The following is a 12,560-nucleotide window of genomic DNA, read 5'->3' as shown; positions in this document are numbered from 1 at the left end:
TAGAATAGTTCGATTACTGTCTGCCCATTACGATTTTAGTGAGGGGTGGTTCCGTGAAACCTTATAAGTGTAGTGAGTATTGATATATTAAGCCTAAAAGTAAATAAGTAGTGTGGGCTCACCTAGCCTAGAGCCAAGTGCATAAAATTGAATATGAAAGTAAAAATATCGATTCAATTTTAAAATCAAATCGTTTCTGAATTAATCTATTTTCTGTTATATCTCCAACGTTTTTAATTTAAAAAAAACCTCTTTAATCAACGGAAACTCTAAATGAAAAAAATTAACAAATACTTTTCCAGTTTTGTTGTCTATACATTTCATTTTATACTTTCAGTACATAGACTAACAACAATGGTATGTAATACTTCTGTTGATAAGCAACATGATATAAAAACCCATTGTTAGAACATAGTGTTACCAAAACGTACTGGCTTTTCGATATATTAGAAGTTGTTAATCTAACTGATTTTTACCAATAATTATTCTATGAATACGCCACGAATTCATTTCATGAATGATGTTAATTTTGATTGGCTCACAGAGAATTTACCGACGTTTGACGACTGCATTTTTCTGCCTCTTTGTTGGTCAAGTTGAATTTCGTAAAATTTATTTATTTCAGTTAGCTATGAAATGTGAAATTAGGGTACGTTATTTTTGACGGGCTATACGCTAATCTTTATTATATTTTTGAATTAAAGCTCTTTTCGCGTTGGGGAACCTCTTGAAAGTAACGGAAACAATAAGTTTTCCTGACACTGTAAGCAACTGAGTAGTGTATACGCTGCATTAGAGTTTGTGTATTTTTGTTGTTAACGTATTATAACTTTGTTGCTTCCGGTCAACGATACATTTTTACACCAACATACAATCTTTTTTCAGGTTTTACGTGGCCTTAAAATACTTTTAGAATTACTTCATTTCTGCGACACAATGAAGATGAGGGGGTCGATAATTAGCTGTCCTTTTTCTTGAGCGCTGAAACAAGATATCCCTCACTGCACTAGCTCTCATCGGGAGACCTCGGTGGGAGAAGAGTGACAGCACGACGCAGCTGTTGATCTGGTGGAAGGCCATTCTACTCTAGCGGGAAGCCACTGACGCACTAGCATTGTAGATTGTCGCAGACATCTCTTGCTGGCAGAACTGCGCGTTGTCCGTTCGTGAATCAGAGAGTGTCGTTAGGTGACGAGTCCAACTGCGGCCGGAGAATGTTATTTAGTTGTGTTACTCTGTTACCACACGTGACACGACAGCAGGGTATAGTCAAGGATAAATGTAATTCGGTGTTATATCCCTGGGATATCACACATGACTGACGGATACGGTCATTATAATTGTCCTACAGATATATCACGTACTATTAAATGGTTTTGTTCTTGGGCCTGGCATGGCCAAGTGGTTAGGGATGCTCGACTCGCAATCTGCGGGTTGCGAGTTCGATTCCTCGTCCTACCGAACATGCTCGCCCTTTCAGCCGTGGAGGTATTATAGCGTGACGGTCAATCCCACTGTTCGTTGGTAAAAGAGTAGCCCAAGAGTTGGCGGTGGGTCTTTCATTGCTAAATTAGGGACGGGTAGAGCAGATAGCCCACGCGAAATTCAAACCAAGCCCCGGTTATTAAAATATTGTTCGGGTTATTATTATTATTTAAAGGTTCTGTTAACACATCTCCTTTTTCTCATCCTCAATAGCTAAAACATTTTTCCCATCCTCAATAGTTAAAACATTTTTCCTTTCACTTATTGTTGAGTGATTTTGTTCTTGTTGTGTTTTCTTATTCCAGATTTGTAAAACACTGTTTCCCTTTCCTATTCTTGAATTGTTATGTTTCATATTATCATGTTTGCTCATCCGACAGATTAATAAAATATTCTTTCGTCTTATTATTCTTGAATGGTTATGTTCCATCCAGATTATCGTGTTTTCTCATCTCAGATTAGTAAAATATTGTTTCGTTTATTATTGTTGAATGGTTATATAGTTATGTTTTCTCATCCCGGATTAGTAAAATTCTGTTTCGTTTTATGTTGAATGGTTATGTTATTGTTTTTTCTCATCTCAGATTAGTAAAATACAGTTTCGTTTGTTATTGTTGAATGGTTGTGTTCTAGATTATTGTGTTTTCTCATCCCGATTAGTAAAAATTATGTTGAAAATTGTTGAACGGTTATATAGTTTTGTTTTCTCATCCCGGATTAGTAAAACTCTGTTTCGTTTTATTATTGTTGAATGGTTATGTTCTAGATTATTGTGTTTTCTCATCCCGATTAGTAAAATACAGTTTCGTTTTGTTATTGTTGAATGGTTATGTTCTAGATTATTGTGTTTTCTCATCCCGATTAGTAAAAATTCTGTTTCGTTTTATTATTGTTTAACGGTTATGTAATTGTCTTATTTTCTCATCATCTCCGCAAGTTATCGTTACACTGTTTCATTTCTTACCTTTAAATGGTTATCTTGTTTTGTTTTTTTCTCATCCAAGATTAATAATACAATATTTGGTTTTATTATTGTCTTGTTTTCTTAACCCTTTTCTGTCTGTTTACTACCTCAAATTTATGAAAACAGCAGACAGTTCCTTCTTCCCTGTTTTCTATTAACTCAAGTGCAACAATACAACAAATGTTCCATATTTCTTTATTAACTCAAGTGCAACAATACAACAAGTGTTCCACATTTCTTTATTAACTCAAGTGCAACAATACAACAAGTGTTCCACATTTCTTTATTAACTCAAGTGCAACAATACTACAAATGTTCCACATTTCTTTATTAACTCAAGTGCAACAATACAACAAGTGTTCCACATTTCTTTATTAACTCAAGTGCAACAATACTACAAATGTTCCACATTTCTTTATTAACTCAAGTGCAAAAATACAACAAATGTTCCATATTTCTTTATTAACTCAAGTGCAACAATACTACAAATGTTCCACATTTCTTTATTAACTCAAGTTCGACTATACTTGCACGTTTCACGTTTCTATTTTATCTCTCTGCTGTTTCTAGTATAAAACAACTTCGGGGATTTCAACTGAACTTATTAATATTACATTTCACTGTTTTCTAACGAATGTAAATAAATAATTTGGTATTTGTACCAAGTATATCATAACACAGTTTGGTGTTCATACTCACAGTAAGAGGCTTTATAAGTGAAAATTGGCGGGAAAACTTGTACTCTTAGGTTCCGGTTCTGGAGTCAGTTCTTATCGGTTTTTTCACGTAAAATAATATTTATTATTAATTATCATGTTATCTGACATTAGTAGTACACTGTTTCATTTTCTTATCGTTGGATAGTTCTGTTACTGTCGTGTTTTCTCATCCTGTTCAGTGCATTGTTTCCTTGTATTATTTGGTTCTGTTATTGTCATGTTTCACACAAAGAAACAATGTATTGAACAGGATGAGAAAACACGACAAGAACCATAAACGATTAGAAAATGAAGCACAATATTATTAACCTAAGATAATTAGAAAATGAAGCACAATATTATTAACCTAAGATAAGAAAACACGACAATAACAGAACCAAATAATTGTTAATGGTTCTTGTCGTGTTTTCTCATCCTGGGTAGTAAGTAGTACATTGTTTTTTTTTTGTATTATTTGGTTCTGTTCTGTTCATTTATTTTTTGTCAGCCAGACTAATAAACTCACAACTTTTGTTCTAACATTATTAGGATCGTAATTGTTGTTTCACTTGACTCTCGAATGTAACCTGACCGGATCACTCACTTCACTTGTACACAAACATCCAAATCAGCGACAATTTGCTGTTTACATGGGTGCACCATATTAAACTGTACCAAAAGTATATACATATAATATCAAAGCTAAATACTGCAAAATCTTTTTTTTAAATGTATTAATGTTTTATTTTTTAGTACAGTTCTGATTACTCCCGCTTTTAGTTATCAGATTTAAGTTTCCGTGATGTCTTTAGAAACATATACACATATTGTGCTCGTCGTTCCACACAACTTCTTCAAGGCAGTTTCTCGACTTTGATTTGTTACATACTTCCAGGTGTTACTACGTTCGATGTGTCAACAGCCATCATTATCACTAACTTATTGTGCGCAGAAGTCCCAGGTACGAAGAGACAGACATCTTGATCGTGAAACCCACACTGCCGTTCCTTGCGCGTGGTGATACGCGGCTGTTTTCGGTAAACAACGTTCAGACTAAGAGGGACGAGTCTGTTCACCGTGTACTAAGGTCGTAACTGCATTTTCTCTTTAGTGAACTACTCGCCTAGTGACAGGGTGAGGGGCAAAAGTAAAATAAAAAAAAAGCGTGACAGTTTTAGTCATATTGTATATGTATGTGTCCCCACAGCTGTGACTTATTACAGCCAGTATGTATTGAACACGATTAAATTAATTTGTATGTCTTCCCCGAACAGAAAATGTTGAAAAAAACAACAACGAACTGACTAACAAGTATCCAGAATGTGCTGTCTGATAAGTGTTGACATGTGCTTTCTGATTCCTAATCCAGCAGACAGTTAGGGAAGGCGTCCAAAGCCGTATTCACGTTGATTGCACCCCATCCCCCGCTTTAAACGAGGCTTCATACTCAACTCTTCTATTGTCTTAGCCCACGGTTCGTGATAAGGGGGGTGAAACTACGTTTCTGGCAGTAAGTCGAAGGAAAAATAGGAGAAACCATTTTTATTAATATAAACAGAAATTAGTTAAGAAATCATTGTACGCGAAAAGAAAACCTTACATAAAAAAAGTCATTACGAAGTCATTCAAGTACTAACGTAGATGTAACTGCATAACCATTGAATCAACTCAAACCGAATAGAGATATCAGTGGGTACAGTATAAACATCATTATATTCAGTTAAAACTTGTATAGGGAAAATTATACACTAAAGAAAAGCATCAAGTGTATAACCATAAAGAAATATTACAGTTTGTAAATACATAAAAACGTTGTGTTGTATAGTTACATTTATAAATCTTGCAATATTTACATACCCAGGAATATTATATATCTACATATATGAAGATTACAATTGGTAATTATACAGTGCGTGGTCACATCATACATACACAAATAACATATAGTAGTGTAACGTTGAATACCAGTACATTGTAGTGTAATGTTGAATACCAGTACATTGTAGTGTAATGTTGAATACCAGAACATTGTAGTGTAATGTTGAATACTAGTACATTGTAGTGTAATGTTGAATACTAGTACATTGTAGTGTAATGTTGAATACCAGAACATTGTAGTGTAATGTTGAATACCAGTACATTGTAGTGTAATGTTGAATACCAGAACATTGTAGTGTAATGTTGAATACCAGAACATTGTAGTGTAATGTTGAATACCAGTACATTGTAGTGTAATGTTGAATACCAGAACATTGTAGTGTAATGTTGAATACCAGAACATTGTAGTGTGACGTTGAATACCAGTACATTGTAGTGTAATGTTGAATACCAGAACATTGTAGTGTAATGTTGAATACCAGAACATTGTAGTGTAATGTTGAATACTAGTACATTGTAGTGTAATGTTGAATACCAGAACATTGTAGTGTAATGTTGAATACCAGTACATTGTAGTGTAATGTTGAATACCAGAACATTGTAGTGTAATGTTGAATACCAGAACATTGTAGTGTGACACACTACAATGTACTGGTATTCAACAATGTTGAATACCAGAACATTGTAGTGTAGAGCTACATACAGAAACACTGTGCGTCTTTAGATAAATATATATAGCTATATATATGTAGAAACACTGCGCGTCTTTACATAAATGTATATATAGAAACACTGCGCGTCTTTACATAAATGTATAGAAACACTGAGCATCTTTAGATAAGGGTGCATTGTAGTCTGGATAGAGAGTACAGTTTCTATGTAATTTTCATATTTTCATTTATAGTCGCATATAGATATCGTCAAACCTATATAACCCTTATTGCTTGAGTTTTTACCTTGGCCATATGTATTCTAAAAGCTTAATTGATTCGTCATTACTTTTCATTTAGAATTTTTCGAAACTTTCGGTTTGTATAAATTGTGTGTATTTCTGTATATAGGGAGACTGTCTTCAAAAATTGTAACTAATGTCGAATTTTCGGATTTTTATGTCGAAAGAAAAACCTTTAAGTATGCAGCCTTTAGGTATCACAAATATAATTTTACTTTCTAAATATTCAGAATTTGTATTGAATGCCTACTGTTTGGCGACTTAGTTCTCCCTCCCCACCTCTCCCTCTCTCTCTAGAAAACCACAACAAACTATATCTAAAAATATATTGTCCTTACAAATTACGACTTGACAGTGTTATGAAATTATGCTGGTTCCTTGAATCGTGTGTTGGATGAGCTGATCTGGAAATGTTGTTTAATAGATGATGAATCTTGAATACGTTTATTGTTCAAGTAGTTGGACTTTTCTATTGTATTACAGACCTTTATATTATGGGTTGTCTATTAACGCTTTCTGTAAACGCGTAGATTCATGACGTCAGAAAAACAAGTAGGCTTAATAAGTCTTGATACAAAATGATAAAATCCCTATAACTGTTTTAGGTTTTTTTTTATTCATTTTGCAAACGTATAGATAATTTCACACACACACACACACACACACGCCTTTTCCATAGTGATTTTTTCCCCTAAGTCTGTTTTTTATTAAGTTTATAAATACTCTTTTTTTTAAGTAAGATCCAGTTGAAAAATAATTCGCTGCAGCTCAAAAAGAAAAAAAAATAATGTTTTTGAATGTGTGAGCCACAGTTTAGGTTTGACTATTGGTTTGTTGTTAAGCCCAAATGGGACTAGCTATCTGTACTCTGTCCACCGCTGGTATCGAAACCCGATTTTAAGCATTGTAAGCCCATATTTAACAGGGAATCTAAATGGGCATGTTCAATGTTCAAATATGTAGAAAGCCTGTGTAGAAAAATTCAAGAACAATACAAATAAGTTCCTTCAAGTTGTACTTTTAGAGCCACATGAAAAAGACAGGTCACACAATATAGTATTCCTTCCCTCTCTGCTACATTTTCTTAGCCTAACCTGTCATTCATTGGATAGCCACAAGAAATAATAATTTCTGTCTTGTAAACACAAAAACTCTTAACTTGCACATACTCTTCTAATCTCAGAAATTCAGCCAGAAACATTTATTAAGTAATAATTATATTATTATTAATCTCGGATAAAGTATTGTGTGTTTTGCTCACGAGCGGTTGGCGCCATAGAGACTTAAGTGTATAGTTATTCTAACGTCATTGTTTCGCTGTATAGTGTTAACTATTTCGAAAAGTTGTCATATGACGTAATAGTCTGTTGTTTATCTATTTCTAAAAAAGTTCTTCCGGTTAAGTTCACTATTTCTTTACCCATTCTCGATACTCAGTGATAAGATTGGAGGCTTAAAACGTTAAAACTCGGGATTCGACCTTACCAGTGGGCTCAATGCAGACAATCAGTCGTGCAGCTTTGCACTTAAACAAATAACACATTTCGTGGGAAAGGAGTGGCTTAGTGGTTAGCGTCCCGTTGTCACAAAATCTATAGAACATCGGTTTTATTTAACCCTGACATGTCGTGGGCACACTACATAACCGTTGTTTTATCCCCGAGTACTGTCGTGGGCACGCTATTATATAACCCTTGTTTTAAACTTGAGTTTATAATTTTGTACTACCAATACGAAAGGGTATTTCCTCTTCAAATTTATTAAAGTTTTACCAGTTATAAGAGATAAGTGACGAAATAAACCACCGTTTTCCACGCTTACTATCGGTTGAAAGTCTATTGGTCAATTTTAGTGCGCGAGTCCCGTTCATTATTCGTCTTTGTGAGGATTTTTAAATGGATACTTATTGGTTCATTACGTTATTTTAATGCACGGGCACGGCGCTGAATGCTGTGAATACAAGTAAGGATGCATTTCTAGTTCCAAAAAGTTTAAGAAGAGTGTAAAATATAGTAATAGCAAAGCAAGAGAATGGAAACAGTCGTTTTACAGGGTGTCCGAAAAGTCTGGAACCATAGGCGCTTCAACGACTTTTACAGAATGTGTTCCACATGCTGTTCTTGTAATTGGAAACAAGTTTGGATTAACAGTAGGATTAACTCGACCTTCTCGTACTTTGACAGCGCCATAATCAGTCACGTATCTGAAATTAAGAAAAGCTGCAAATCATCAATGGTTCCAGACGTTTTGGACACCCTGTAAATTAAACTTAGTACTATTAAACTACATCTCATTGACAATGAGCAAAGTATGGTTGTTTGAGAAACAATCCAGTAACTTTCATACTTTGAACTTGAATCTTTTTAGAATATTCAACATTGTCTAAAGCGTCAACCCGCCAAGACGGTTTGAGATTAACCCAATAGGGTGGGAGTAATTAACCAAAAGGCCTTACAAAATAGAAATAGGGTCAAGCTCAACTTTGACCTCCTTAGGACATTCCCCATAGTACATAGCGTTTACATACAAATTTTGGTTGAGATTGATCCAATAGGCTCGCAGGAGTTAGAGTGTAAACAAACACACATTTTGTCTATATATATATAGAAGATACTGAACGTGTGGATATTTTTATGAAACGTGCTAATATTGAGTTCACAGTTGAACATGAACAAGATGAATTTCCATTTCTGGAATTCTTTATTATAATTCTAAAAAAAATAATAAATTTGAATGCTACAATTGATTTCATAAGAAAAACTTTACATTTTAAAATTTTGATTCACATGCTTTTATACTAGTTTATTTTTCAAAAGAACCTAACATTAATAGTAATTCGGCGAACGTACAAAAATTACAATAGCATAAAGATCTTGAGAATATCTAAAAGTTCTTTACTGAATTCCTTAAAAGCCAATTAACAGCAATTTTAACTACGGAAGTTGTACCATCGAGCTTATCGATAACTTGAATTAAGATGTATTTTTCAACATGAATGAAAATTGCAACAATCTTCAAGTTTAAAATTACACTATATTGATTATAAACATTAAACGTTGTTGTATACGAGTATAAGCGTCCCATGGGTTATATTGGATCCACTACTATTTGGCTTCAGATTCACGTACAAGGACGTGGAAATTTCAAATCACCGTCATTCTCCACCATTAGAATCCATGCCCTGAATAAACGTAACGATCCTGTAAGCAAAAGCAAATAATTATCAGTAATCGCGTACGAAGGAAAATATATTGACCAGTTTAACCGAAGTTTTATGAGTAAAATAGTGCAGTTCATTTATTATTAAGTTTATAAACGACTATTTCGCTATCTTTTTTTTATGTTTTTATTGTGTCTACAGAAAAAATAACGGAAGAATTGTTTATCGGTAAATGTGGCAGCAAAAAGTATAAGCCTAGTTTTCTATACTTTCGCGTAAGAACGGAGAAACTCAATATTAAACCACGATAGTGCCGCCCTCTATAACTTACTCATTTAACTTTATAACCCAATGTATTGTTGGTCAACAATACTTAGAAATCGATATGTTTTTTTTTACTCGTGGCCTCGCCTTGATAATATATTCAGATTGTTTTCATGTTTTTACAACTAGTAAAATATTCACTCTTAGTATTAAAACTAACTAGACATTCTGCGCTATTTAAAAAACAAATCGGTGTTCTAGCCAACGCTTTGATGTGAATCATATACTTTATGTAACACGGCACAACCTTTTCAGCATGAAATTTTCACACAAGTTTATGAAGGGGAAAAATAGTTTATTTTATACGAAAATTGGACGCAGAAGGAATTGTCCAGAGTAATTATCTACATAATAAGGTCTTTCACCTCTGTAACGACAAGTCAGGACGATTTTTAATTATTACCAGTTATTAAAACACACGCGTCTAGTTTTGCGAACATCAAAATAACTATAACCTAATCTGAAAATGAACGCCAAGTATTCTTGCCTTATAAAAGTACAAGAACAGAATTGTCACCTGCCAGGTGGTTAGGGCGCTCGACTCGCAATCCGAGGGTCGCGGGTTCGAATCCCCGTCACACCAAACATGCTCGCCCTTTCAGCCGTGGGAGCGTTATATAGTGACGGTCAATCCCACTATTCGTTGGTAAAAGAGTAGCCCAAGAGTTGGCGGTGGGTGGTGATGACTAGCTGCCTTCCCTCTAGTCTTACACTGCTACATTAGGGACGGCTAGCGGAGATAGCCCTCGTGTAGCTTTACTCGAAATTCATAACATAAACTTTTATCTGATCGTTATTGTCTTGGTGAAGTATTGCATTTCTGAGCGTAATCAGGTTATTAAAGTGCGCGGACTGTGAATCCGATGATTCATGGTTCGCGTCTTTGTGGCTGTGAGTGCACTATATAAGAATGACGACCCTATATTCGGTCAGACAAGAGTAGTCCAAGACTACTGACCTTAGGGACGGCTGTGTTCTGATAGCCCTTTGCGTAGCTTGGCGCGAAAGTTCTGGAACAAAATACCCTTATGACCGTATTCTAGAATGCTGTTACTCTTCATACAATCACTGATTTTTGAGGAATGGTTTTGATTTTCTTTTTAAAAATATTTTGTATGTTAATATTAACAATTTGTTTTTATGGAAGTCTCTAGCCTTAAGAACAAAAGGTTGTATATGTATCACTTGTACGACCCTTTAGATAATATTCACCTTATCCTTGTTTTTATTCAGAGTGAAATAACATAATCTTAGCGAAACCTGGCTTTTAGGTATAGCATTGTTTGATCTTTAACAAGTGCAGCAATGTCCATTCTAAAAATGTAACGCTCATTAATTCGGCGTTGCCCCCCCCCCCCCAGTGGCACAGCGGTATGTCTGCGGACTTACAACGCTAGAAATCGGGTTTCGATACCCGTGGTGGGCAGAGCACAGATAGCCTATTGTGTAGCTTTGTGCATAACTTAAAACAAACAAACAATTCGGCGTTGAAAGGAATGAATTTTAAATTGTGACTCGTGAAAACTCGGAAGTAAACTCGAGTGCAGAGTTTAAAAAGCTACATTTCATCAACATTGGTGGCAGGATTAAAACGTTTTACCTTCAGTATGAGAGTTTTTTTTTTCACAGTATAATTACCATGCTAACGATTCGATTCTCACTTCTCTACCACATCATAACGAAATCTGGTGAGTGAATTTAGTGGTGGTCAGGGTCAGTTTTGTCATTTCTACAACTTCAGAAAATTTGAAATCAACGGGATCGTACTGATGTTTTTGGGATAAGAACAATAACCTCACCATCAGCAAAAATATTATAAATACTTTATTAGTGTGGTGTGCCTTCTGTTGGCTCTGTGTTGAGCTTGATGACTTGTAACGCTAAAAATTGGGATTTCATACCCACGGTGAATACAGCGCAGAGAGTCATTTGTGTAGCTTTGTGCTTAGACACAAGCAGAAGTAATTTAAAAATAAAATAATGTATATATATTTCGAACTATAATGTTGATATTTAACATAGAAGTGAATGGCTCATGTAAGTCGTGAGGAGTGTATTGTCATTTCCACGCTACCTTTACCAAATGTGACCCTTTTCCTAGAAAACTTGTTATATAACGGATAAAAGTTATCAATAACAATGCATTAAATAGCCTGTAATTTATTTATTTATTTTACTGAAACGTGTGTTTGTTTTTTAACACTTACACTTGATATGTGATCGAACTACATATACGTCAAATGTGGCCAATACGCTTTGATTTAGTTTTGCCTCAGAAATGATCACTTTAGAATACACGTACGAGTAGATCGAATTTCCATTTACTTGGAGGATATTTCACAACGAAACTATAGTTGTTTCTCTCTCTCTCTCTTTCTTACTATATATATATAAATAAACACACACGCATATATATGTATATACAGAAATTCCTTTCTCAAAGTTACTTTGTTATGTGCAGAACTTTGGGAGAAAATAATCAAACAGAAACACCTACAACAATCAATCGTGAGCTATGGAACTCGTGGAATTTACCACCAAAATGCTTCAGCAGCAGTTGGCGTCAGTACCACTTAAAATCCAAAGTTGCGGTTTGGAATACATGAATATATTTGAAATATTCTAGGTTTGTCACTTACATAAATATAGTTTTGCACAACCTCGTTCTTTTCAGAATGACGGGACAAACAAGTCTACCGAACCCGGACCATTAGCAAAGTTACCCTTGCTTCGGGCGGCATCAAATGTCACTTTTGTTTGGCGTCGGCTTCGGGCAGTGAAAATTCAAATGGCTACCAAGCCCGAACCGTTCTTCCGTTTGCCTAACCATTTTAACTCGGTCTTTTAGGGGCCCACCCGAGTACTCTGGCAAATTTGATCGATATTGGTTCGGCCAGTTCCACACCATAGCTTGTTGTGTTAGGACAGATACGCGGACAACTTTGTTTTATATGTTTATATATAGTATTAGTATGGCACGATAACTACGTTTAGCATGTAGTAAACGTAGTGTACTTTGTACCAATGAGTGAAGTTATGTTAAAAGTCGAGCATGCTATAAACATAAACATTTCGTCTGTACGAAATAAAGGATACCCC

The 12,560-nt window shown here is 34.9% G+C and overlaps 1 long non-coding RNA gene across 1 annotated transcript in view; it reads left to right on the top strand.

Moving 5' to 3' along the window:
• LOC111087530 overlaps positions 1-12,560 on the top strand; it is a 44,136-nt gene that overhangs the window by 16,076 nt on the left and 15,500 nt on the right. The window lies entirely within an intron of this gene.

Source organism: Limulus polyphemus, unplaced genomic scaffold (genome assembly GCF_000517525.1).
Source record: "Limulus polyphemus unplaced genomic scaffold, Limulus_polyphemus-2.1.2 Scaffold2260, whole genome shotgun sequence".
Lineage (NCBI taxonomy): Eukaryota > Metazoa > Arthropoda > Merostomata > Xiphosura > Limulidae > Limulus > Limulus polyphemus.
The sequence above is the reverse complement of the archived record's forward strand: the minus strand, read 5'-3'. Positions and strand labels throughout refer to the sequence as shown.